This window comes from Anastrepha ludens, chromosome 6, assembly GCF_028408465.1.
Source record: "Anastrepha ludens isolate Willacy chromosome 6, idAnaLude1.1, whole genome shotgun sequence".
NCBI classification, from domain to species: domain Eukaryota; kingdom Metazoa; phylum Arthropoda; class Insecta; order Diptera; family Tephritidae; genus Anastrepha; species Anastrepha ludens.
Genome location: NC_071502.1, coordinates 44,842,675 through 44,867,334, shown reverse-complemented (window position 1 = coordinate 44,867,334; position 24,660 = coordinate 44,842,675). Strand labels below are relative to the sequence as shown.

Sequence of the window (24,660 nt, the reverse complement as noted above, 5' to 3'; positions counted from 1 at the left end):
GATGCAAATTCAGTTATTGCATATGTAAATACACAGCGTTAAATAGTTACTGCATTACTGAAACTAAATAAAAATACTTCTAAAATAGAATATTCCACAATAGCCAACACGTGAGTACGTACAGATTTTCATTTTTATTTTTTATTTTTTGTTTTTTGTTGGAATGTCGAAGAAATTTTATATCTTATGAAAGCACGTAGCGTTACAAATACATACACATACTCGTATCAGTGTTTAGACCGGGTAAATCAAAGCTAAATAAATAAATAATTGAACGGCATAAAGCGAAATGCCGGCAACGGAGGTGATCGAAAGAACGCTAAATGATAGAATTGTGTATATACATATATCCAATGGTTGCAAGTATGAGTGCATAGGTACATATACACATAGCAAATCGATACAATAAAATAGTACATACATATTTACGTACGAGTAAAATATTGAAACACTTGATGGTCAATGGTCAGCTCAGCGGCCTAGTCAGTTCGAACGCTCGATTGCACAACTCACAAAAATGTTCAATAACTCAGTTTACTCAGTTCCTTATAATTAATGCCAATTGGCATCAATTTCACACATTTACATTGATTACACACCCTTATGTACAATCCGGACGTGGTGCAGGTCCAAGTGTAATTGTACATTTGTATATGGATGACTGAATAGAGCCGCAGAGATAGGTAGCATTACATTGAGTGTAGCCGGGAATTGGCACATTGACGCAGTCTGAACTCTGGTACTTTTTACTTATACATGAGTGTATGTATGTTTGTGCATATGTGTGTGTACATTTGTATGCGTGCATATAGGAGAAATGAAGCTTGTTGGGGTCTGGCATTGATGGACAGGCGCGCGCGTATGCATATTTAGTGTTTTACACCTGAACCCATGCCATTGCAAATGCAGATGCGCACATAGACTTGGGTATATGGAATACCCTACAATAAATTGCTGCCAATTGCCAGCAAAAGAAAAGTTTGTGTCAGAAACAACTGTTGCAGCTGCCAAGTGGCAGTTGACAGAGCAGAATGAAATTTATACCAATGAGCTTCATACATACATATTTACTTATGGTATATGTATATGCTTGCATATGCAGTATTGTGCAAAACATATGCAACTTTTGCTGCTGAGTGGTAATTAAAAATTTTCTTTTCTAAATAACATAGGAGCAGTTCACCATAATGGGAGCGTAACGAGTTGCCAAGTCTTAAATTTTTTGTGGTTTATTTTTCCTTTTTGCTGTTTCTATAAAAATACAGTGCTTTCTACACCAAAAACTATATAAGACAAAACTCCAAACCTTGTGCACAATTCATACATAGGTAGGTAGGTAGGGTGGTTGTCGTAAGACACACTTAGACCTTCGGCAGGTCCATTGTGATACCACTGGAGCTTATCCTTACTCTACGTGTTCCTTTTCAAACCATCCGGTTGCTTTAATAAACGAGCAGAGCTTCGTTAGTTTTAGATGGGCTATGTCCGCTACATCGGTTAGAAATGCTGTATCGAGAGTGCGCAGCCTTCTCATAGCTAGGCTTTCACACTCACATAAAAGGTGTCTGACTGTTTCCTCTTCTTCTGTATTAAGACAGCTTCTACAGAAATCGAAGTAAGGGAGTCCTAACCTTCTAGCGTGGCTGCCTATTAAACAATGACCAGTTAAAACACCTATCATTTTTCTTATAGATTCTCTGTTGAATCTTAGCAAGATCTTCGATCGACCGCTGTTCCAGTTCGGCCATGTCTGTCTGCTTAGTTCGCATGTTGTGAGGTTTTGCCAGATTGTATTTACCTTTTTGATGGTTTCCCTGTCTATAAGTAATTTACAAGTGGCTATGGGCATGGGTATCAGCGCCTTATCCGGTTCGAGATCGAGCGTTGTACCGGTTCTTGCACAATTCATAAAAATTGCACAAATTTGAAAAAATAATCATCAGAATTTTAAAATTTTTATTCCATAAATTTCTGGGTATGTAGTTTTATAGCCCATTCTATATTAGTATAATAAAGTGCATATATAAAGAGGCTCCAAATTCGCGCTGATTTTTGAAAAATTTTTTCTGATGGTACGAGTATTGTGTATTTTCCCTATATAAAAAATGTCGAGCATTCCTTACATTCATGTGGAAGAAAATGCATAAGGCCATTAACAAAAAACCAAATGATGAGCCACTTTAAGCTGGCACAATATTATATGTACGAACGATTGCTCGATGCATATCTTAGAGAGAAGATTACAAACACAACAACTTCAACATCCCAACATGCCCATCTCAAAGGAAAATCTACAGAAACTGTTTTTATTGAAGTAGTGAGTAGGGTTGAGAGAAGCAAATAATACAGGGTTGCCCAAATTCGACGGACCCGACGGATTTCGATGACTCTTTGGGCCCATTCCAATCGACGAGGCTTGTCCGCAGGCAACAATCTTTGCGTCAATTGAATCTTATACGGGAATAAATGCAAAACAATGCGGATAATTCGTTATAAAGTGGTCCGAGCACAGCCCAACTGCTGAGAACGGCGATTTTGGGATGTCCTTGGTGACGTCTTGGTCGGTTCTGATTTGGCCTCTTTGGATTAGAAAGAGCTTCACCAGTCGAAAACCTTTCGTACAAACGTTTAATGGTGTTCTTAGAAGGCGCACTTTTCACATTATTTAAATTTTTATACGCACGTTGAGTTTTGACAATTGAATTTTTTTGTTGAATGTAAATTTCAACAATTTGGGAGCGCTCGCGTGGCGTGCACTGTGCCATGGTAAAAATCTGCTTGGACTGACGCTTCCAACGCGGTATGTCATTAAGGGGTTAGGGGTAGTCAGAATTTTCAAAAAATTGATTTTTTTTTTTTTGCATTTTCTTAAAGTATAATGCTTTAAAAATATTGTGTAAAAATTTGAAGTGAATCCGACAAATACTTTTCAAGTTATTCAACAATTAACAAAGGGCGCTCGGCCGCTCCGGAGCCGATAGCAAAATTTTAAATGCGTTTTTCTCAAAACTGTGTTTTTCAAACTGGTGAACACTGTAACTTAAAAACCGCTACGTAGATTTCAATAGAATTTATACAGCTTTTGAAAAACATAAAAAACTTGTGCCTGATCGAACGATTTTTTTTTTTTCAAAAATTTCGATTTTTTTTTAACAATTAACTGTTGGTTTTTTTCTCTAAAATCTGGAAAAAATTTTCTGAGGCCGCCATTTTGTTCATTTTGAAAAAAAAAAAAAGCTTCGATCAGGCACAAGATTATCTATTAATAAAACTAATTTTTCTTGTCCGATTGGTTTTAGATGAATCTGCAAGGACTTGTGATGTTCACCGCAAGGGACTTCTGGAGAAACGGGCTTCACACAAACAGCGATAACTGTTGCAATTATTAATTTTTTTTTTTGAAATTTTGGTGAAGTCAAGTTAAAACATGATGTTTTTATGCTATGTTTTTATTTTTGTTAAATAAATTAATTAAGTAGCAAAAAAAAATTCGTGAAAATCATCATTTTTTCGGGCCTCTGACTACCCCTAACCCCTTAAGCGATCTGACGTCTCTGTCAAAATGTACACGGTTGCCAGATGGGTCCGTCGAATACTGGCAACCCTGTACAAACAATACTCACTTATCGTTTTTTTACCGACAAAGAAGATGCTTTTAACAACGTTAACACAAGCTCCAGAGCTTAGTCTCTTCATATGTTAGGCTCGGACATTGATCTCAACGACTGCATAAACAACATGCTTAAAACTAGAATAATCATCAGCGTGTAGGGTAAAACTGAACTAATGCTAATGACTTTCACATAAAAACAATCGCTACACGCAGCGCGGTGAGACTCAGAAACATAAGAAGCCGGACAACAAGATCATACAATCACTGCAAGATCGTCCTACAGGGACGCTCACTGTGCAAAAACAAATCAAACTTCACAATCCCCGGCCATAACTTCAAGAAAGATTTTACGGTAGGTTTTCCACCGACAGCCAAATGGAGGAAAGGAAAGGTGATTGGTTGATTCGACATTGAAATCTGCACTAACGGTTCTAAGATGAACTGGCCTCTATTCGGATGAGCTGACCTCTATTCGGAAATTATCCATATCAATTAAACTTCCTGACTACGCCAGCGTATTCCAAGCGGATTAATTAGCATTCAGAGAAGGATACAAAACACTAAAACACTACAAAGAAATTGGTGCAAGAGAGAAATTGGGGCTTCTATCTTTCAAGATTACAATTCCATTTCATCAAAAAAAGTTGTACAGTTTAGAGAGAAATTAGAATCGCTTAGTCATTGACTTCAAATTACTCTGATATGGGTTTCCGGTCATAGAAATATATTTAGATGGTAATGAGGTAGCAGATGAGCTAGCAAGAAAAGATTCGCACTAGACATAACGGAGACGATGGCAGTCGCTACCCCATCCAGCAGAATAAAAACATCCATTACCTCACACTACTATGGTTTAGCCGTAAGAAGGTGGCAATTAACTGCATGCACTGCAATAAGAAAAGCATGGCAGAGAACGTAGATATCACCTATTGCTCTCGCCCAAATATCTTACGTATCACTGCAACCCTTATAGGCCACCAAAAGGTAAAGGATCATGCAGCCAGACTTAACCTCTCTTTCAATCCCATCTGCAAAAGCTGTCAGGCGGAGGGTTGAAAGAAAGACTTCTACTATAATATTTATGCGAATGTCCAGGTCTAGCTAGAGTAAGACTCCGCTCTTTCGGTAAGCCTTAAGACATCACACGAGAACAGGGGTAGTAAAACGGCGCTATTTCAGTAGAAATACTGAACCACTTCAACAAGAACAAAATATGTATGAAAATTTAATGTTCTACAAAACTGTGTATCCTGATTATTCCAAAATTGTTTGAATTTTTTTTTAATTTCGTACACAGTTTGAAGTGTTATTTAGTTTTTGTTTTAATGTGAGTTATATTTTTTTAAAAAGGAAAATAAACAAATGAAATTTAAAAAAATATATATTACATACATAGAAATAAAATAAAAACATTTAATTTTAAAAAATTAAAAAAATTAATTAAAAAAAAATAAAAAAATTTAATTAAAAATAAAAACAAACGAATTAAATAAAAAATAAAAATAGAAAAATTTTAAAAAATATATAAAACGCAGTTAATATGCTTTTATTGCGAACACAAGTGTATATATGCGTGTATGTGCAGTAATGTGCAAAACCAATGCAACTTTTACTGCGGACTGAATATGATGCCGCAAATTTAGCAGTTTTGTGGCCCCATAACCAGACAAATGGCACGAAAAAGGATTAACCATTCTTAAGGGGACAGATCCCTGTAAAATTTCGAAGAAAATTTTTTTTTTCATAAAATGTTAATATAATCCTTTGAAAATATGTCCACAATTTTTAAAAACGTAAATTTAAGTATTTCTTATATTATAGATCGTCAACCGTGACGACTCTATTATTTGCGTTCGAGCGCTGGGAGAGGTATAGTTACGTTGTATTCATTGAGAAGCCCCGCTGTGACCTTCCTGGAAGAATTGAGTGTACGCCATTTTAAATGATTAAAGAAAAAAAATTGTATATTATTTTAATGTATAAGTAAACTGTGTGCCAATTTTGAAAAAAATATATTGACTTCTTCATTTTAAATAATTTTAATGAAAATCAGGGATAATATGGCCCCAGGTATCTGTCCCCTTAAGGAGAAATAGCGAGGCTTAAGCTGTATAAAATTGTATTATGTGTAGAGTAGAATGGGGTAAGATAGGTAATTTTTTTTTGGAGAGCTCTTGCTACGGTGTTTTTGCATTGATTTTGAAAAATAAGCAAGATTTTGAAAGGTTATTTATCTGCTAACATTTTGGTTATACTGACTTATGTTTGGCTAAATATTTTTTGGAAGCTGCATTCAATAAGACAAAGGTACTTTTTTTCGATATTTTCAAAATCGGGGGGCACGATAGGTCACTATGTGTGAGAGGAAAAGAACAATGTACATGGCTTGGAAATTAACGTTTTAACATTTATTTATAGAGTATGAACACTGCACATGTTATAAAAGTTAGGAATTTTTCTTTAATCCATCACGCGAGCACGTAATGTTTCGAACGGAATTTTAAATTGTTTAGAGGCTGATCGAACACTAGCGCCATCTCGGACTGCCGCGATTGCGTTTTTTACATCCTCTTCATTTCGTTTCGGCGTTTTTCGCACATAATTACGCTCCATTTTGCTGCAAAAACAATTAAAATTTATTTTATTCAATTAAAAGTAGTGACCTATAATGCCCCCAGACGGCTGACCTATAGTGCCCCCAAGCACATGTTTTATGTTAGTGTCGATATTTTTTTTTTAAACAATAATATCAAAAAACTAACACGTTATTCGTGTTCAGCATTATTTTCTACGTGAAATAAAACTCACCTGACAAATATTTACATACATTAAATGCACTGCACCGTAGAATAAAAAAATGCTATGTCGGAGAAAAGCTCACAAAAAACTAAACGACGCCAGAACTAGGATAACTAATCAATGGTGACGGCCGAAATGACAGTCGCAAACGTTGTTCCCCACCACGTATTCAATTCACATAAGACGAGTGACCTCTGCAAAAACAGTGTGACGAAAACCCCACCTACCTATCTTACCCCATTCTACTCTATCAATATTTGTTTATCATTTATACTTAAAACACGCATCGCTGTTTCTCTCACAGCTTCAACGCTATGGATTTGCTGATTTCCCTTCGAAAAAGAAGGTTGAACGCTCAACAGCTGGTTGTCACTGCCGCCGAGCGTACGAGCATTTCGTCCATAGCAGCAGGATTTTCTATAGTCACACCTCAATTACGAAATCAGCTATAATTGCCTTGGCACATTTTACGACAGAATCTCTTTTTGGCTTCATTATTAAATTCACCACAGATATTTATTTCAAATTTAAATTGAATACTGTAAGTGAACTAAACCGAAAAACTATGCAATCACATGGATTGAAAACAAAATATAAGCTGTAGGAAAGAAAGCTGCTTAGATTATGCACAATACTATGCATATTTACTTATCATATATATTGCATATTTAGACAGCTCTGTATGCGTTGCTCAAAGTCTATTCCAACTGAGTCAACCCTAAGCACCTCCTCAGTGTTGTTATGAATTGACGCTTGATTTCCTCTCTAGATCACCAGAGCAATGTCGACAAAGGATGCCGATGCCACAAACCACACATGCGCCCACACACCCATTTCCACATATAATTTTGCAAGCGCTACACCGACCTAATGTGTATTGCAAAATGTTCTAGCTTAGTTGGCTTTCACTCATAAATCATTGGCAACACAAGGCGAATAAATGCAATTATTACACTGATTTGTATTTAAATTGAAATATGAATGTGCTACATTGGTATTTGTGAATTTATATATCATACATATGTATGTGTGTATGTCTGTACTAAGTGAAAACTGCAGTTTTTAGAATTGCAACGCAATAAGATTGCCGGCAAATATAAAAATAGTGTAATAAATTTGTATGGCAGTATCAAATGAAAAGTTGTAAGTCTAATAAAAAGGAAAAAAAATGTTTAAAGCTCATCACAATGTTAGTAAATATAGGACTTGTATAGGATTATTTCTTCTCACAATAGCAAACTTAGCGCAAAATAGAACGCAACAGTTGTGAGAAGCTTACCTACGAATGTTGAAAACCAATAAAAAATCTTTAAAATGAGTCTGAGTGAAATACTCACTTTTAATTCTCGATCTGCTTCTGAAATGCTAAAAAGTTATCGAGTGTTCAAGGAAACCAAACTCTTGCTAACAACAATTTTCCATACTTATTTTGAAGCGCTTGCGGAATACTACAACTACGAGTATGATATATTAAACTATTTGGCCAACAGAAGTAAAATTGTTAGGGTAACTCTGGCCACCAAGTCATAGCGGATTCATTCGTTGTTCAGAAGGCAACGAAGTAATGTAGCCAATGGCTGCGTTGCTTTTTTCTTAAATCACCAACACAATCTCAGTTTTGTCGTCAACAAACCGCTGTCACATCTCCTGTTATTCCAGCAAATCAGCGGTTCAAAACCGCTGAGAACTAGTTGGTGTCTGATGTTGGCCGCACCTTCTGTGTTGTACTCACCGGGCTACGACAGTACCAAGTGTTGTTCCGATACCTGTTGAAATTGGAATTTGAAAAAGGCGAACCAAGAAGCACTGAGCGAGTGGTAACTCCTAAAACATTCAACTAAAAAATACCATTGTATTCAAAGCTCTGGAAAGTAAAAGGGTAGATAGTCAAAGAGGAAAGGAAACAAGTAACAGAAAAAAAGAGATAGGATAGAATAGAGATAGAGATAGCTAGTCTTGTGAGAATCTTCTACATTCTTTGGCAAATATAAAAATATCCTCATTCTTCCTTAAAGTCATTCTCATGCATCGGAACCCAAAATTCGTAGCCTTCCTCTTACAAAGACAGGGCACTCACAAAGAAAATGTTCAATGCTATCCGGCTTCTCTAAGCAAGACAGGCAAATGAATTTAACAGCTCCTCAATAAATCCAACTGTGGTCATACGCTGACCCCATGCGTTGTTTCCTGGAATAATACCGGTCTTCCAAGTTTTAGAATAAAAGATACCTGCACTCGTTAAAAGTATCGATGCTACAAAAGCAACTGAATGAAATGCTCAACACTAACTGGTATCGGACTCATTCTGAAAATCACCCAGAGAAACCACTTGCATATTTCATGAAGGATACGAAATGTGCTTTTAAGATCTTCCCATTCTTCTAGCGGGTTAATCTTTAAGATCGCAATAGGGGCCATTAAGTATCTTGAATTTTCGCCAATACCTTTTTTTACCTTTCTTTACCCAAGCACGAGAACTGCAGTAGTGAAACAAGCTCTCTAATTTTTTGGACTGCAACAGGTTTCCTGAAATGAATAAGTTTGAATCTAGAGTACAAGGTTGTAGCTCTAGCAATGGGTCTTTGGAACTCTACTTCAAATAATCCTTTTATTAAACCGCATACTATATACCCACCTTAATACTTGCATGAGGAGATCGACTACAAAAAGTACTCAGTATTTTAATAAAGTATTGACTATTTGGAGGAGATTTTAACGCGACCGGTCCCAACTTCAGCGCATAACCAGATATTTTGGGTTGCTCCTCCTTCTCACATTACCTCGCTCTCGAATGGATGTTCAGAAGCTACGCAGAGGATACTTTAGCGAAACCTGGGGGTTATGAGCTGCTTGAAACATATACAAAAGAGTCGTCATGTCCACTCCCAATATTCTGGCGATCAGGGACTTTTCCCACTTGCGTGGACTTTTACATATAGAACCATCTTCCCGGCCAAAATTGCGTGAGGGGATATTGCGCCAATCATGAAGAAGAATAGCGATGAAAGATGAATGCCTGGTAGTCTGTATAAGTACTATTTTTCACTAGATGACTTTAATTAACCTTATCTCACATTGTGTCGGTCCATAAAAAGGAAAATACAATAGATTCATCAGTACCACTGTGACCAAGTTGACTAAGTAGAGCAACTCAGTAAAAAAAATTTGTTTCAATACAGTTGATTGTTACAGCAAGGTGATGCATCCAACGATTCCCCTCTGCTGATATGGACGCCGCAGATGTGTTATGTTTTGGTAGGTCAATCGTCGAAAATGCCGACAAAATCATGGAAATCATAAAGTGGGACCGGGAAATCGTATGTGACCATTTGCATAACGTTCGTCTTAAGAAGAGGCTAGATGTATTGGTGTCACACGAATTTACGCAAGCGAAACTTTTGAATCGAACTGATTTCTAAAATTCTGTGCTGAAACAATTAACTGTGAAAATAGTTTTTCTATATGTTCCCTTGGATTGGAAGGGAAATCGTTCAGTCTCAGTTGTTTGCAAAGAGACAGATATTCTATCTTCGGTCAATAACTGACTAGATTAGATCTAGTAAAGGATCAGAAGAAGCCCGAATGGGCGAATAGGAAGGATGTTCCATCAAGCTAACGCCAGAACACGCACGTCTTTAGCTACGTGTCACAAGCACCTAAATCCTAAAAGGACGTTCTATCATATGCACCGCATAGTCCATATAACTGGCACCAAGCGACTATTATTTTTTAAAGAAGTTTTCTTTATGGCACAAAACTGGCCTTATGAAAGTAAGCTGGTCAACTAATTTTATCAATAGAGACGCGAACTTCTTTAATCGCATAACTAAGAAATTCATGGCTTAAATTAAGCGGAAAACCGCTCAGAACTACATATTTACTTGGCCAATATTTTTCAGCAAGGCTACATTAGACCGTTCGAAAAAAAGTTGACCACTAATTCTTTTTTTTCGGTCGAATTTAAATGTCGCCTTTTTACATATTTCGTCATATTTTTGACATTTATAGTCGGAAGTACAATATTATAGTTAGATTTTTGATTAGCTACCAAATCATCTCAACACGAGGTACAAAAAATAACGGTAAAATCACAATGCGCGACGATTTTTAAAATAAAGGGTGGTTAAATTTCAATGGCCGATGTTGAATGTGAACTACACCTAAACGTCAAGTTTTTTTCTGCATTTCATTTGACATTTTTCAATTTCAGACTAACTCAATTTGAACTATGGAAAGATCCACAATCGAGCAACGCGTTAAAGTTATTCAGGCTTATTATGAAAACGTGCGTTCAAATCAAAATACATATCGCGCACTTCGTGACTTCAGTGATGAGGCACATTTTCACCTCAGTGGATTCGTCAATAAGCAGAATTGGCGCATTTGAGCGAATGATAATCCAAGAGTGATTACCGAAAAACCAATGCACCCACAAAGAGTGACTGTTTGGAGCGGTTTATTTTTTCCAAAATGAGGCCGGTCAGGCAGTTACTGTGAATAGTGTTCACTATCGTGAGATGATAACGAATTTTTTATGGCCCAAATTGGAAGATATGTATGTAGACGATATGTGGTTTCAACAGGACGGTGCCACTTGTCACACAGCTAACGAAACAATGGCTCTTTTGCACGAAAAATTTGATGGCCGAATAATTTAACGTCGCCGCGATGTCAATTGGCCGCCAAGATCATATGTTTTGACACCGTTGGACTTCTTTCTTTGAGGTTATTTGAAAGAAAAGGTGTACGTCGATAAGCCCGCAACAATTCAAGAGCTAAAGGATGAGATAATTCGGCACATTAACTTCAATTATGAGGTGAGGTGTGCCGCCGAGGCCATTTGGATCATATTTTGTTCCATACGCAATTGAGCCATACCAATATTATCAAAATAAAGAGAAATGATAATAACTACTTAAAAAAATTTTATTTTATTCAAAATCAACACCGGCCCTTAAAACTTAACCACCCTTTATATTCGATATGATGCCCTCCGGGTCCTAAGCTGTAAATGAGTTGAGATTGTTAATAGCTACTTGAATTGGCATGCTGATACCACAGCTTGGCATACTTCCCAATTACCCACAGTCATGTCCCATCCTATAATAGTTATCGTAAATCAAGTGACTGAAATTTGACGCAGTCAGTGGCTCACTACTTAGCGTAGCCATCGATTTTCACTTGGCCACTAAGCACGTGACACAATTACATAGGACGGCGATGTACTGTGTTCAACATTCTTGAACCTGAGCAAATTTGCTTGTTTGTAACAATAACTCATATTTCGGTTTACTCAATAGGTTTTTCTTTTCTTTTTTGCCGCCTATGCAATAATACTACGAAAGCAAATTCATTAGGTAAGCAGTACGTTTTAGCTGCAGGAATAAAACATACAACGAAAAGAACGCTTACAAGCCACACCCTCTAGGCAAAGGTTGCTTTTAATTTCGCACAACTCAAACCGCTGGAAACCACGCCACTGACACAATTTTATTCAAGCGAAATTCATCGAAAATTGAGCAGCCCAAACATGAAAGAAATTTACATTTTAAAAGAATCAAAAATAGCAGGTTAAAAAGCTGAATATGCAAAAAGGGTGCTTTTGAATGTCGACTTGTTATTTTTTTGTTTTTCGAACCTTTCTTGTTTTCTTTTTTGCGATGTGAGTGGTGGCCACTTGAGTGAAAACGCCAATACTTGAGGCTGGGAGGTTGTTTGTTGTATTGTATGTGGGTGCAGGTTGTTCGTTATTTAAGTGAAAATGTTGTATTTTCTTTTTTGAACGGTGCGGTGGCAGCGTTTACCAATTCATGCATGCAACACAGCCAGTAGTTGCAACTGTAAATAACTTTGTGGCGTAAAATTGGATTTGCAAATGAATATGTGTATGTATACACGTTGAAGAAAATACTTGCATACATATGTGCAGACATTTACAAAAAAAAATTTTGAAAAGCGCGAATAAAAACGAGTTTATATCGATAACGAATTTTTAAATTGAATTAAAGAGCGAAAAATTTACGTGGATACTGAGTAGGTTTCCATGAAAAAGTGAGCAAAATACAAGTAGTGTTTCGTTTTTTTTAAACTTTGGGATATAATAGTCTTATATGAGCCTCTTTAAAATTCAAAATGATTTCGAACAATATACTCAGTAGAGCAGAATAGAAAAAAGTGACTTCGACCTTAAGGCAGTAGCCCGGTGTGACGGGTAAAAAAATCGAGTTTTTTTTTTTACATTTTTCGGAAGAAAAACATCTTAAAAATATACTATAAAAATTTCAGACAGAAATTTTAATTATTTTTCCAGTTATAGCTAAAATAAGAGAGCGCGCCGTAGTGTGTATGAAAGCGTGTGACACGCCAGCAGCAGCTGCTCTGACCGTCCCCTCTTTTGTTATCGAAACTTTAAACGCGTTTTTCTCAAAACCATGTTTTCGAAATTTCGGGGAATCACTGACTCAAAACTATTCAACCGATTTGGCTAAAAATTTAACCCGTTATTCTAGACACACATATCTAGATCCTGGACCTTTAAAACATTTAATTTTTTAATAATAAACTATTTAATTTAAACAATTTATGAAGAAAAAAATTTAGATTTCGAGAACTTTTTTCACAAGTCCGCAATTTTGTTTTCGTTTTTTTTATTTTTATGTATATTTCAGGTTCGGGACCTAAATTGAGTCTACAGAATAATAAACTCTTTGAATTTTTTATTTCAGATGACTTTCCCCGAACCAGCTCATTTTTTTTTAAGGACTCCACTTTGACGTCAAAAATTTTAAACAAATTAATATAAAATTAACTTTAAAAAAAAAATTTTATATACTTCGAAACACCAATAAAAACATGTAAAAACTTTCAAACGATCGCATTTTATTTTCTTTTTAGAAAAGATTTATGAAAAAATGTCGAAATTTCGGTCGTTGTACCGGCCTACTACCTTAAGATATGTTGAGCCCGACAACTCTGTTTTTTTTATTTGAAACAGCTCCGAAACTGACGGATTTTAATGAAAATTGCAAATTAGCAGCTGGCATTTATAATATTTATAGCATTACATGGTATCTACTATAAGAAAAAAAAATTTTGTAATTTAAAAAACGTCATATTTTTTTCTTTTATTTAATACTTAGTTGATTACTCCAGTTGCAATAATGCTTAAAATTTCAGCTTTCATTAAAAAATAGGAGAATTATGAGTGCTGCAATAGTTTTTGAGATATGACTATTCTAGTGGTGGTGTTCATCGAAATTCCCCCACGTACTTGTACAGGTTACTAATACAAGTACAAAAACTTTTAAGGTTCGATAAGCGATAAATTTCGTTTTGTAATGCTGGTACACTCTTCATATGAACGTACGTGAAGTTTCCTGTACAAGTACTGTCAATTCTTTCTTTGCTCATCATCAGGTCATTTAGTATGGAAGTGTCACCGTATTTTCTACAATAGCAAAAATCAAGTATCGTACAGTGATTGAATTTTGATGTTTGGAAGGTTTAAAGCAAAGGAAATTTTTTAACAAATGTTGTAAGTATATAAGTACTTTTCGCCATCAATGAGTACAGTACGATCCTTAAAGATTAAAATACCTGGGAGCCCTATTGTTTCACCAAAAGCGTTGACATCCTACATGATGTCTACTTTCAGTATTCATAAAGGTCGGTCTCCATCTGGCATCGCTAAGGACCGAACAGTCTATGCGTGGCTTATTGCCAACCAGGCTAACCTAACCTAATCCTTGAAGACGACCAACGGCAAGGACATCCAAAAGCAACAACCACAACAGAAATCGTAGAAAAACGCCAGAATATTGCATAGTAAAATCATCAAGTGATTGATAGAGACTTAGTAAAAGCCATAGGCATCTCATTGGGCAGTGTAAGCAATATTTTCCCTGAAATGTAATATTTTCCCTGTGTGCACAATGGGTGCCGCATTCACCTTTAAGGGAACAAAAGCACATTCGAATGTGACTTTCTCAGCAACATTTACAGCGTTTTTGAAAGCATAAAGTAGATTTTGTGCATCGATTCATCACTAAGAATGAGACTTGGGTCTATCACCATGATTCTAACTCAAAACAAGAGGCTAAAGAGTGGTGTGAACCTGGTTCTTCGGCTCGGAAACAAGTTCGTGTCCAGCATCGGCCAAACAGGTATTAGAATCAGTTTTTTTGGGATGCGGAAGTAATTTTGTTTATGGATTATTTGCAAACTGGTAAAACAATAAAGTCTGAATATTATCGTAACCTTTTAGACCAGCTGAAGGAAAAAATTTCGGGAAAAATGACTCAGTTTGCAAAAGAAGCAAAATATTTTTCAACAGAACAATGTGCATTTTGCCAATGGCTAAAGTCCATGAATTAAAGTTTGAATTGTTGGAGCATCCACCGTGTTCATCAGATTTGGCTCCTAGCAATCATTGGAAGCGTATTTTGCAGCCCTTCCAGTTTCTCACTTCAGGGATGGAATTCATAAATTGGAATCTCATTGGAACAGGTGTATCGTGCATATTCAAGGAGACTATACTGAATAATAAAGTGTATTGCAAAGCACAAAATCGTGTTTTTCTTACCGAACCGCAAAACTTATTGAACAGCCTAGTATATCAGCGGTTTCATAGAGTGGCTCTACTATAATTAATATATTGTACTTTAAAGTTATTTCTGTGTAGTATAAAAAAACCAAGAGTCTGACTAGATATTTAAAAAAAGTTTCGCTATGGATCGTAAGCTTCCATAAAACCTTGTGTTATTACGAGCGTTGCTGATTAAAATTTACCAAAACTTGACATTTAATTTTTTTTTGATTCATTTTAATAATTTTTATAACAATATAACTCATTGTCCTATAAAAACTACATAAATCAAAGATTCAAGATTTGTGCAAATTAAAAAAGAATTCATATAATTTCCATAAAAATTTCACATTTTTTAATCAGAATTTTTAGAAAATTTTCCGGTACGCAGTTTAAAACCCGTTGAAACTTTTAAATGGCTCAAAGATCGCGTTTATTACAAGCAATGTTTTTTTTTCCTGATGGTATTGGGTGGCTTCTTTCAAATAATAAAACTTTTCAAAAAAAAAAAAAGTATTAAAAATCAACGCGATGTTTTACCCCCAAGCACCTAGCCGCCAGAGCCGGACATTTGCAGAGAAAGTGTTCAATAGCATCTTTCCCTGCAGGATCCCCAGAGCTTCTGCAATAAGGGTTGTACGGAATTCCAAGCTTCTCCGCATGAGTACCGATCACCCAATGACCAGTGAACACCACAATGAGTTTGGAAATTGAATAACGGGGGATTCCCATCACCTTAAGCGTTCTGTTTCCATCGTATTGGGGTCATAGTGTTTTCGAAATAGCACACGATGAGACAGACCTCCATCTGTCTTGCGCTTTTTTTAGAAAGAAATTGTGTAGTTTCCCTTTAACAGCGGACAAAGGGACACCGATGTCTGAGAAGGGGACAGCTGAAACCGGTTCTGTCGACCCCTTCCTGGCAAGCTCGTCGGCAATTTCATTTCCCTCTATATTCCTGTGCCCAGGAACCCAGATAAGGGAGATATTTGGTGCTCGATCGATATGTTTGAGTTTCTCCTTACAGGAGTTCACCAGAAGAGAGCTGCAATACGGCGACGACAGTGCCTTGATTGCAGCTTGGCTATCGGAAAAAATATTAATGTCTCCCTCTAAACAGCGATCCCGAAGCATTTTGCATGCTTGCAGGGTCGTTAAGACCTCTGCTTGAAAAACGCTGCTCGTTTCCGGCAGTTTAAAGGAGACCGAAATGCTGGCTGATTTAGTGAAAAAACGCCTGCTCCTACTCCGGATTACATCTTGGATCCGTGAGTGAAGACGGAGGTACCTATATCCGTGCCGACTCTCCCCTCCTTCCAGTCTTGCCTGCTCGGAAAGATAGCCCTAGCACAACCGTCAAATCCCGGATAGAGTGCGATCAGTGCGAAGAACAGAGAAGGACGAGGAGATCTGATTCAAGATGCTACTATGTCCTACAGGAAATTGTCTCCAAAGGACAAGCTCCTTCAACCAATTAGCGCTCTGAGCAGCACTCAATGTAGCCTGCATATCCACAGGAAGTAAGTGCAGAATAACGTTGAGCGCAGCAGTGGGACGTTCTTCAAGCACCAGTGATGCCTACACATGCAGTTCTCTGCACTCTCGCTAATTTAGTGGAGTTGTAGCCCTTCTGAAGAGCTACCCACCGAACTAGGCAACCGTATGTCAAAATTGGCAGAACCACTAAGTTGTACATCCAAAGTGCGACACGTGGCTTGATACCCCATTATACTGGTTTTTTAACTCGATTTTCTATGCGCAGCTTCCAGTGGAGCTTGGGGTCACATATTACACCAAGATATCTGACTTCCGATGCGAGTGTAAGACACTGGTTGTTTAGTCTTGGAAGCTCAAAGGCGGAGGCTTGTATTACCTAGTGAATAGCATCAACTCAGTTTTGTCAGAGTTGACTCTGAGACCGCAACTGGCAGCCCAACTACTGAGTGTAGCCAGTGCAACTTCAAAAATGTCAGCCATTACTGATGGGACCATTAGGACCAAGTCATCGGCATATGCTACCACCTTTACTCCTCCCCTGTTTAAGAGAGTTAATGCTTTATCCATAGCTACTAGCCAAAGGAGAGGCGAGAGGACGCCGCCCTGTGGTGTACCTCTATGAACGAACCTAGTGATTCTAGCCCCTCCTGCCACAGCATTTATTTCCCTACCGCCAAGCAGGGACGAGATCCAGAGGTAGGTAGGTCTCTCTACCACCAGCCTATTGAGAGCAGTGACAATTGACTCAGCCGTAATGTTATTAAAGGCGCCCGCTATATCTATAAAGGCCGCTAAAGTGAATTGTTTTCCCTCCAGAGATTTCTCTACAGACCCTACTACCTCATGTAATGCTGTCTCGGTAGATTTCCTTTTCAGGTAAGCGTTTTGGGCTGGAGAAAGTCTGGTTTTCAAGTGCTCTCGAATGTGATAGTCGATCACTCTTTCGAACACCTTGAGAATAAAGGAGGTAAGTATTTTAATTAAATAATAGGTCTATTTATAAGTTCGTGCGGTTTTACAACAGATGGCGTAACTTGATTATTATTCCATCGATCCACATTTCCAAACATTCATTGGAGAGCTACTGTCGTAAGGCACAAACGTCAGTATAAGTTTTTTATTTGAAGCGTAAACAACAGTATTTTTACCACACTTGAAAATGTCGAATTTCGTGCCAAATAATGTGTTTTTGCGGGGAATTCTTCTTCATTATTTTAATATGAAGAAAAAAGCAGCCGAAAGTCATCGTATCTTGGTGGAAGTTTATGGTGAGCATGCTCTATCTGAGCGAACGTGCCAGAAGTGGTTTGCACGCTTTAAAAGTGGTGATTTTGGCTTGGAAGACGAAGAACGCGAGGGTGCGCCGCCAAAGTTCATGGATACCGAATTGGAGGAATTGCTCGATCAAGATCCGGCTCAAACGCAAGAAGAGGTTGCAAAAACTTTGGGAGTTGATCAATCAACCATTTCCAAACGTTTAAAAGCCATGGGAATGATCCGAAAGGTAGGCCATTGGGTGCCGTATGAATTGAAGCCAAGAGACGTTGAACGCCGTTTTATGGCATGCGAACAACTGCTTCAACGGCACAAAAGAAAGGGTTTTTTGCATCGAATTGTGACTGGCGATGAAAAGTGGGTCCATTACGACAATCCAAAACGTCGGGCAACGTATGGATACCCTGGCCATGCTTCAACATCGACGTCGGCGCAGAATATTCATGGCCTGAAGGTTATGCTGTGTATCTGGTGGGACCAGCTGGGTGTTGTGTATTATGAGCTACTGAAACCGAATGAAACGATTACGGGGGATGTCTACCGACGACAATTGATGCGTTTGAGCCGAGCACTGCGAGAAAAACGGCCGCAATACGCCGATAGACACGACAAAGTTATTTTGCAACATGACAATGCTCGGCCACATGTTGCACAAGTGGTCAAAACATACTTAGAAACGCTCAAATGGGATGTCCTACCCCACCCGCTGTATAGTCCAGACCTTGCGCCATCCGATTACTATCTCTTCCGATCGATGCAACATGGCCTGGCTGACCAGCACTTCCGTAATTACGATGAAGTCAAAAAATGGATCGATTCGTGGATTGCGGCAAAACCGACCGAATTTTTCACAAAGGGAATCCGTGAATTGCCAGAAAGATGGGAAAAAGTAGTAGTAAGCGATGGACAATATTTTGAATATTAAATTTGTAACCATTTTACGTCAATAAAGTTTCAAATTTCGAAAAAAAACCGCACGAACTTATTCATAGTCCTATTATTTTTCTTTTATTAATGAATTACTTCAGAATGTTAATCTACGAGCATTCTAAGTAGAATGTATTTATTTTGTTTGATCAAACACAGCTGAGCTAAGCTTTGGTGTGCGCCCTTGCATGCACGTACTGTATTTTATCTCTCTGCGCTTATCAGCGCAACTATCAGCTCTCAGTGGGCTCTGTCAGCTCTTATGTGCAATACAAGTAGTGAGCTAGCAAAACCTAGAAAAGAAGTATTTTTTAGCACAGCACTTCAAGGACTCCGAGTACTAAATGGTGTGCATATGAAATAAGGCAGGTAAAAATGGTCGCAAATTTCTTCGAAAATTCTTTTGTAGTTTCTGTTGATAACTCAGGTGGTACCTGAGAGGATGAGCAGACCAACATACCTGTGAAGCTGAGTACAAACAAGCACTGTATGATTTTCTTATTTGAACTTTGTGCTAGATTGACTATTTTGCTTAATTTTTGTTAACTACTTTTTCGATAAAATGCAATGAGTGCTGTGAAAATACAACTTACTGCACTTCAATACAATTATTAATTTACTACAAATATAAATTATCAGTACGTCTATTCATTATTTCCACGTACTTATCGAACGAAAATAAAGCGCGTAGTCTACTTTCCACACGTTACAGTAAAAAAAGACCTAAAACTCTTATAAAGTTTTAATTTTTTTAATAATAAAACGCAAGAATATGTATTTAAAGTAAACACATAACAAACGGAAATGTTTTTTGTTAATAAGACCGCAATTTACAATAGCTTGGCATAATATGCAAATTTGCTACAACAAAACTAGAGCACCGGAAATCATCATTACAGAAGGGAAATTGTTTTCGATATACACAATAGAGTTTGCAATAATTTTAAAGCACATTTTTCAGTACGTTGTTGTTGTTGTAGCAGTGTACTTAACGCTGGCAGTGTAGTGTACATCACCGGTCGTCATCGTCTAGCTCATCTAACGCTAGGCCCAGGAAACTTGCTGTTTCGACAGGTTGGTTTTCGACAGAGTGGGTTTGATGGGGCATGTGAAAAGGTGGTTAGTGTCGTGCGGGATGCCTTCACATACTGGACATATATTTAGTATCTCGGGGTTCTGAATAAGTAGCAGTTTAAGCTGCTACAATATCCATAACGTAATCGTACCAAGGTTACGCGGGACTCTCGGTGAAACTAGAGATCTTCATCTGCAATAGTTTTCTAGTTCGTCTTTAGCGCAAGCGTTTCATATTAAATGAAAATATTTTTAAAATGGCACGGAATAAGTATTCGCTGGTCTTTGGGATGAAATTATAAGTGAATTTTGATCGAAAGGTGAATCGGTGACTAATATTGGTTTTTCTCTTCCGGCACCTTTACTGTCATATAATAGAAGAGGGTGGTAAGCCACGTAAAGCCATATGCCATGAGGACAGGCAGATCAATACAAAGCGAGTTAAGCTTAAATATTTCCCAGAGATCAATTCCACGACGAGCTGTTGAGAGATATGCTTGTTATTCAAAAAATTCGACCAGCATGTCGTGAATTTGCCGGAGCTTTAATTATTTGGAGCATCACAATAGCGGCCGCCGTAGCCGAATGGGTTAGTGCGTGACTACCATTTGGAATTCACAGAGAGAACGTAGGTTCGAATCTCAGTGAAACACCAAAATAACGAAAAACATTTTTCTAATAGCGGTCGCCCCTCGGCAGGCAATGGCAAAACTCCGAGCGTATTTCTGCCATGAAAAAGCTCCTCATAAAAATATCTGCCGTTCGGAGTCGGCTTAAACTGTAGGTTCCTCCATTTGTGGAACAACATCAAGACGCACACCACAAATAGGAGGAGGAGCTCGGCCAAACACCCAAAAAGGGTGTACGCGCCAATTATATATATATGTATATATTAGGCCGAGTCGATTTGTGGAAAGGCAAACAAATCGCCCATTGCTCTGTGAAAATCATATTCTAGGGATCAAAATAAGAAACTTTGCCGAAGGAACCATACCTCTAAAACGATTTCTGATGTCCCCCAATTTGGGTCGAACTTTTTAGTTTCTTTTCTCATGTAAAGGCCAAAAATGGTGACATTTTGAAATGATTGTATGGGGAACCCACCAGGGGAGTTCAAGGGGGTGTGCCACTGGCATGGGTGGATCGGCCGTCCAAAGTTAGTGGGGGTCGGTCAGACATTTGGACTCGATCAGAGCACTCTAAATGGGTCAAAGTGGGATTTTTCGTTCGACCCAAATTGGGAGACATCAGAATTAGTTTTAGAGGTATGGTTCCTTCGGCAAAGTTTCTTATTTTCCTAGAATACGATTTTGACAGAGCAATGAGCGATTTTTAAATCCACCCGCCCTAATGTATGTATATATCACAAAATGGCGAAAAGTAGTGTTTTCTGATGAGTTTGGGTACAATATCCAAGGGTCTGGTGAATTTAAGAAGTATACAAGCTAAAAGAACGGCAACTAAATCCGCGCTATTCGAAAGACTTGTTGAAACATGTAGAAGGTAATGATGGTCTGCGGATAGTTTCTGGATCGCGAAGGTCCTATTCACTGCCCCAGCCATAATGGCTTTGATGTAAACAAACAAAAACATTCTTCGGCACGCGACTAATGTTTGAAAAACTGGTTTCTTTCCAACAAAGTGGAGATATTCCAGTGGGTTGCGCAGTTACTGGATCCCAATCTCATAGAGTGTCTATTGGAACTTGTAGATCGGAATATTCGGCGGGAACATTGCAAAAACAAGGCTCGCTTCTCACACAAGCCGAACTGGAAGCGCAATTCTGACGAACTTATAAGCAACAACATTGGGTTAAGACTCTGGAAATGTGAGGCAGCCATAAAAAAGCAATGCATATACCCTTAATAATATTATGAAATTAAATTTTTGTGACTGCGTTAAAAAACTATCGCGCAGGGACTTATTCGCAAGTTTGTTCCGCATTCAATTTTCATAATTTTTTTATTAATAACAATACAAGAGCCATATAAATCCACATTTTGAACTTCGTGCAAAATGAGAAAAAATTAAAAAAAAAATTCACACGTTTTAATCCGAATTTTTTGAACCATTTCGGTAAAAGAAAGTCCAAACTTGAAGTTTCTGAAAAATTGCGTTTGAATTCGAAAATGGCATTTGTTTTTTGCTGAGGGTTTTGTGCATTTTCCCAACATAACAACTGCTCGATTTTTTTTTTATGTGGAAGAAAACACCCAAACACGTCACAAAAAAATTGTCATAACTCAACATAAATTTTCTTACATTAAAATGCAAAAGTCAAAAGAGCTACAATTTTTTTTAACAACACGACCACGGTTTTTGAGCCACTTCAAGCTTACACTTTATTATGCCAAAGCAAATTCTAATTCAAAACTGTGAAACTTTAATGAACAGTTTTTGATTTTATTTTTAATTTGCACTAAGTTGGAAACTTCAATTAATATGGCTTTTATAGGATAGTGAACAATATTTTACAAAAAATATAAAAAAAAAATTAAATGGGAAATAAATATGGGAATTGTCAAAACTTGTCAATAAGTCCCTGTGCTATGGTAACTTAACGCTGCGTATATTCACAACTCCATTCAACTGTTGATTTCCATCATTTCGCTTCGATTCGAAGCGATTTTCTTCACCAGAAGCGAAGATATATCAAATAATCGACGATAAGGTCGCGCCGTGAAAATTATTTTTAAAATTTCAACATTGGCTCATCCTGGATTCTAATATGACATTTTCAACGAACCTTAACTGAAATTTGCGCTTAGCTGCAGTTAAACTGAAAATTTAAATGCGTAAATACCGTTTCAGAACGAAGTTTATTCAGTCCTGCTGGCCTAACAGAAGCTGTTATGTTAACAGAGTTGTCCATGTGTGAATTTTTTTACAAGATGTTTTCAGGTGCAACCAGAGGCGCAACTACTCAAATGAATTTTGCGTGGCATAGTTTTTATACAGAAAAATATTTCTTCTTTTATTTTTAGCATAAATAGTGTTTCAAGTAAACAAGAAAAAAGTACACCAGTTATTAAAAAAAATTGGCACATAAATTGATTTACATAAAAATTGGGGCAGCACTGGAAAACAGACAGACTTTACAACACATCTACGCCTTGTAACACTAACAGCTTGACATTTGTTTTTTTTTTCTTCTTCTTCTTTCCTTGCTCTGTGTATTAATGTGAGCACTAACCGTCCTAACATTTTATTTGCACAATTTAGTCCAAAAAATTAGTTGTTGTTATTGTAATAGCATAAAACATTCGCCACAATTTTCTGGGGAATGCTACACTTGAGGGACAGGACTTAGCCAGATATAAGTCTGATTCATTCCGGTGCCATCGAACGGACTTTTAGAAGTGTGGGGCAAATAAGTTCGTTGCAAACGCCGTCAAGGTGAGTTGTCAAACTAAAACTTTGTCGCTGACGCGGTAAAAGCTGCTCACTTATCTCTTCGGTCAAAATAACTAACTGCCTACTTTTCTAATGCTCACTCAAAACTTAAAGAGAAAAAACAAGCATTTTTTGTAAAGTCACAAGGATTACGAAAGAGTATTTTCAAATTTTTTAAAGAAATTCAAAGTAAGTTATTACTTAAAGCTTTACTGTCCAATTTTACGAAAAGATGCTAGCAGCTTTTACCGGCGATGTTATGACAATTCATGTTAACACAGCTCTGTTAAAATTTTCGACATGACAGAGATGCCTTTGGAGGCTCTGCCTCAAATTTCTTAACTGCTCTTAACTGTAGTGAAAACAAGCCAATGAAAATAGGCTTCAAAAGTATTGTACAATGCTGGAAAATTTAATAAAAATTCATATAAACCAGAAAACTAAAACAAAAACGGTTCTCGGTTCTGAAAAATTATAATTTCCACTTTTGTGAACCCACCAAACAATCACTAATTACACAGTCGGACTGCAGTGTGCGCCCTCTTGTGTTTCATACGATTTTAATTGCAATTTCAAGAGATACTCACGTACGCACTCACGCATGCAAACCCAAATAAATTAGAGCGCTGCTTTCAATATGCTTGGCCCATTTAAAATTTCGCACTTTTCACTTATCCACTCGCACGACGGCGGTTGAGTCAGAGTGAAGAAGAGTAAGAATTTCACTAACTGCGCCATACAAGCGACCAACATCAACTGAGAACAAATTGCGAATTACGCTAGTGCGGCTGCTGTTGTCGTTGCAGCCGATGATGGCTGAAGGTTGTTAGGTGTTTGGGTAAAAGTGCTCGGCTAGTGATGACGGACAACTGGCTAGCAGGCTTTGCGCAGTAAATTCAGCGCTCACTATTTTCTTTCCTTTTTTTTAAAATTATTATATGCAAAATTTGAATGCACAAATACACATACAAAAAATAAAAACCAAGAAATATAATATATAAATTGTTGTTATTGCTGCAGTTGCAGTTGAATACAGGTAGGTACAGCAACTATCGTGTAGAAGCAAGCATGGCTTGTATGAATGAATTTCGCGTTTTTGTTTGTTTTAGTCCTTTTCGTATTTTTCGCTATTCGACTGTTTGCTAAATACGGCTGTACTTAACTCTCGAAATGTTGCGAACGAACTGAAAGCTTAGCAAGGACAACATACGATTTAAAACCGTAGGCAAAAAGGAAGCCAAAGTAGCTGGTTGAGCAGTAAGCGAAGAAGACTGTCGCGTACGCTTTTGTTTTTTTGTTTTTGTAATAGTGAGGCTGAGGAGTGAAAACAGTGAGCAGGAGAATAAGTGAGAGAGAATAACGAACATATTGCCTTTGTAGATTTGTTTGATGCGAAATAGGTGAGGCAAATTGTCATGAGAAATATTATTTTAATATATAAAAGCTTTAAATTCTAATAAATGCATTCAACAATTACATATTTAATGTCAACATAACT

The 24,660-nt window shown here is 37.4% G+C and overlaps 1 protein-coding gene across 3 annotated transcripts in view; it reads right to left on the bottom strand.

Annotated features, from left to right (window-relative positions):
• The window catches only part of LOC128867415 (protein FAM13A), a 211,410-nt gene that overhangs the window by 125,042 nt on the left and 61,708 nt on the right, over positions 1-24,660 (bottom strand). For 2 of the 3 annotated variants that reach the window (XM_054108603.1, XM_054108605.1), the window contains exon 1: positions 23,750-24,132. The exons of the other annotated variant lie outside the window; for it this stretch is intronic. The gene's annotated coding sequence lies outside the window, so the exon portion shown is untranslated. Of the gene's footprint in view, positions 1-23,749; positions 24,133-24,660 lie in introns of those variants that run through there. 3 annotated transcript variants of the gene reach the window in all.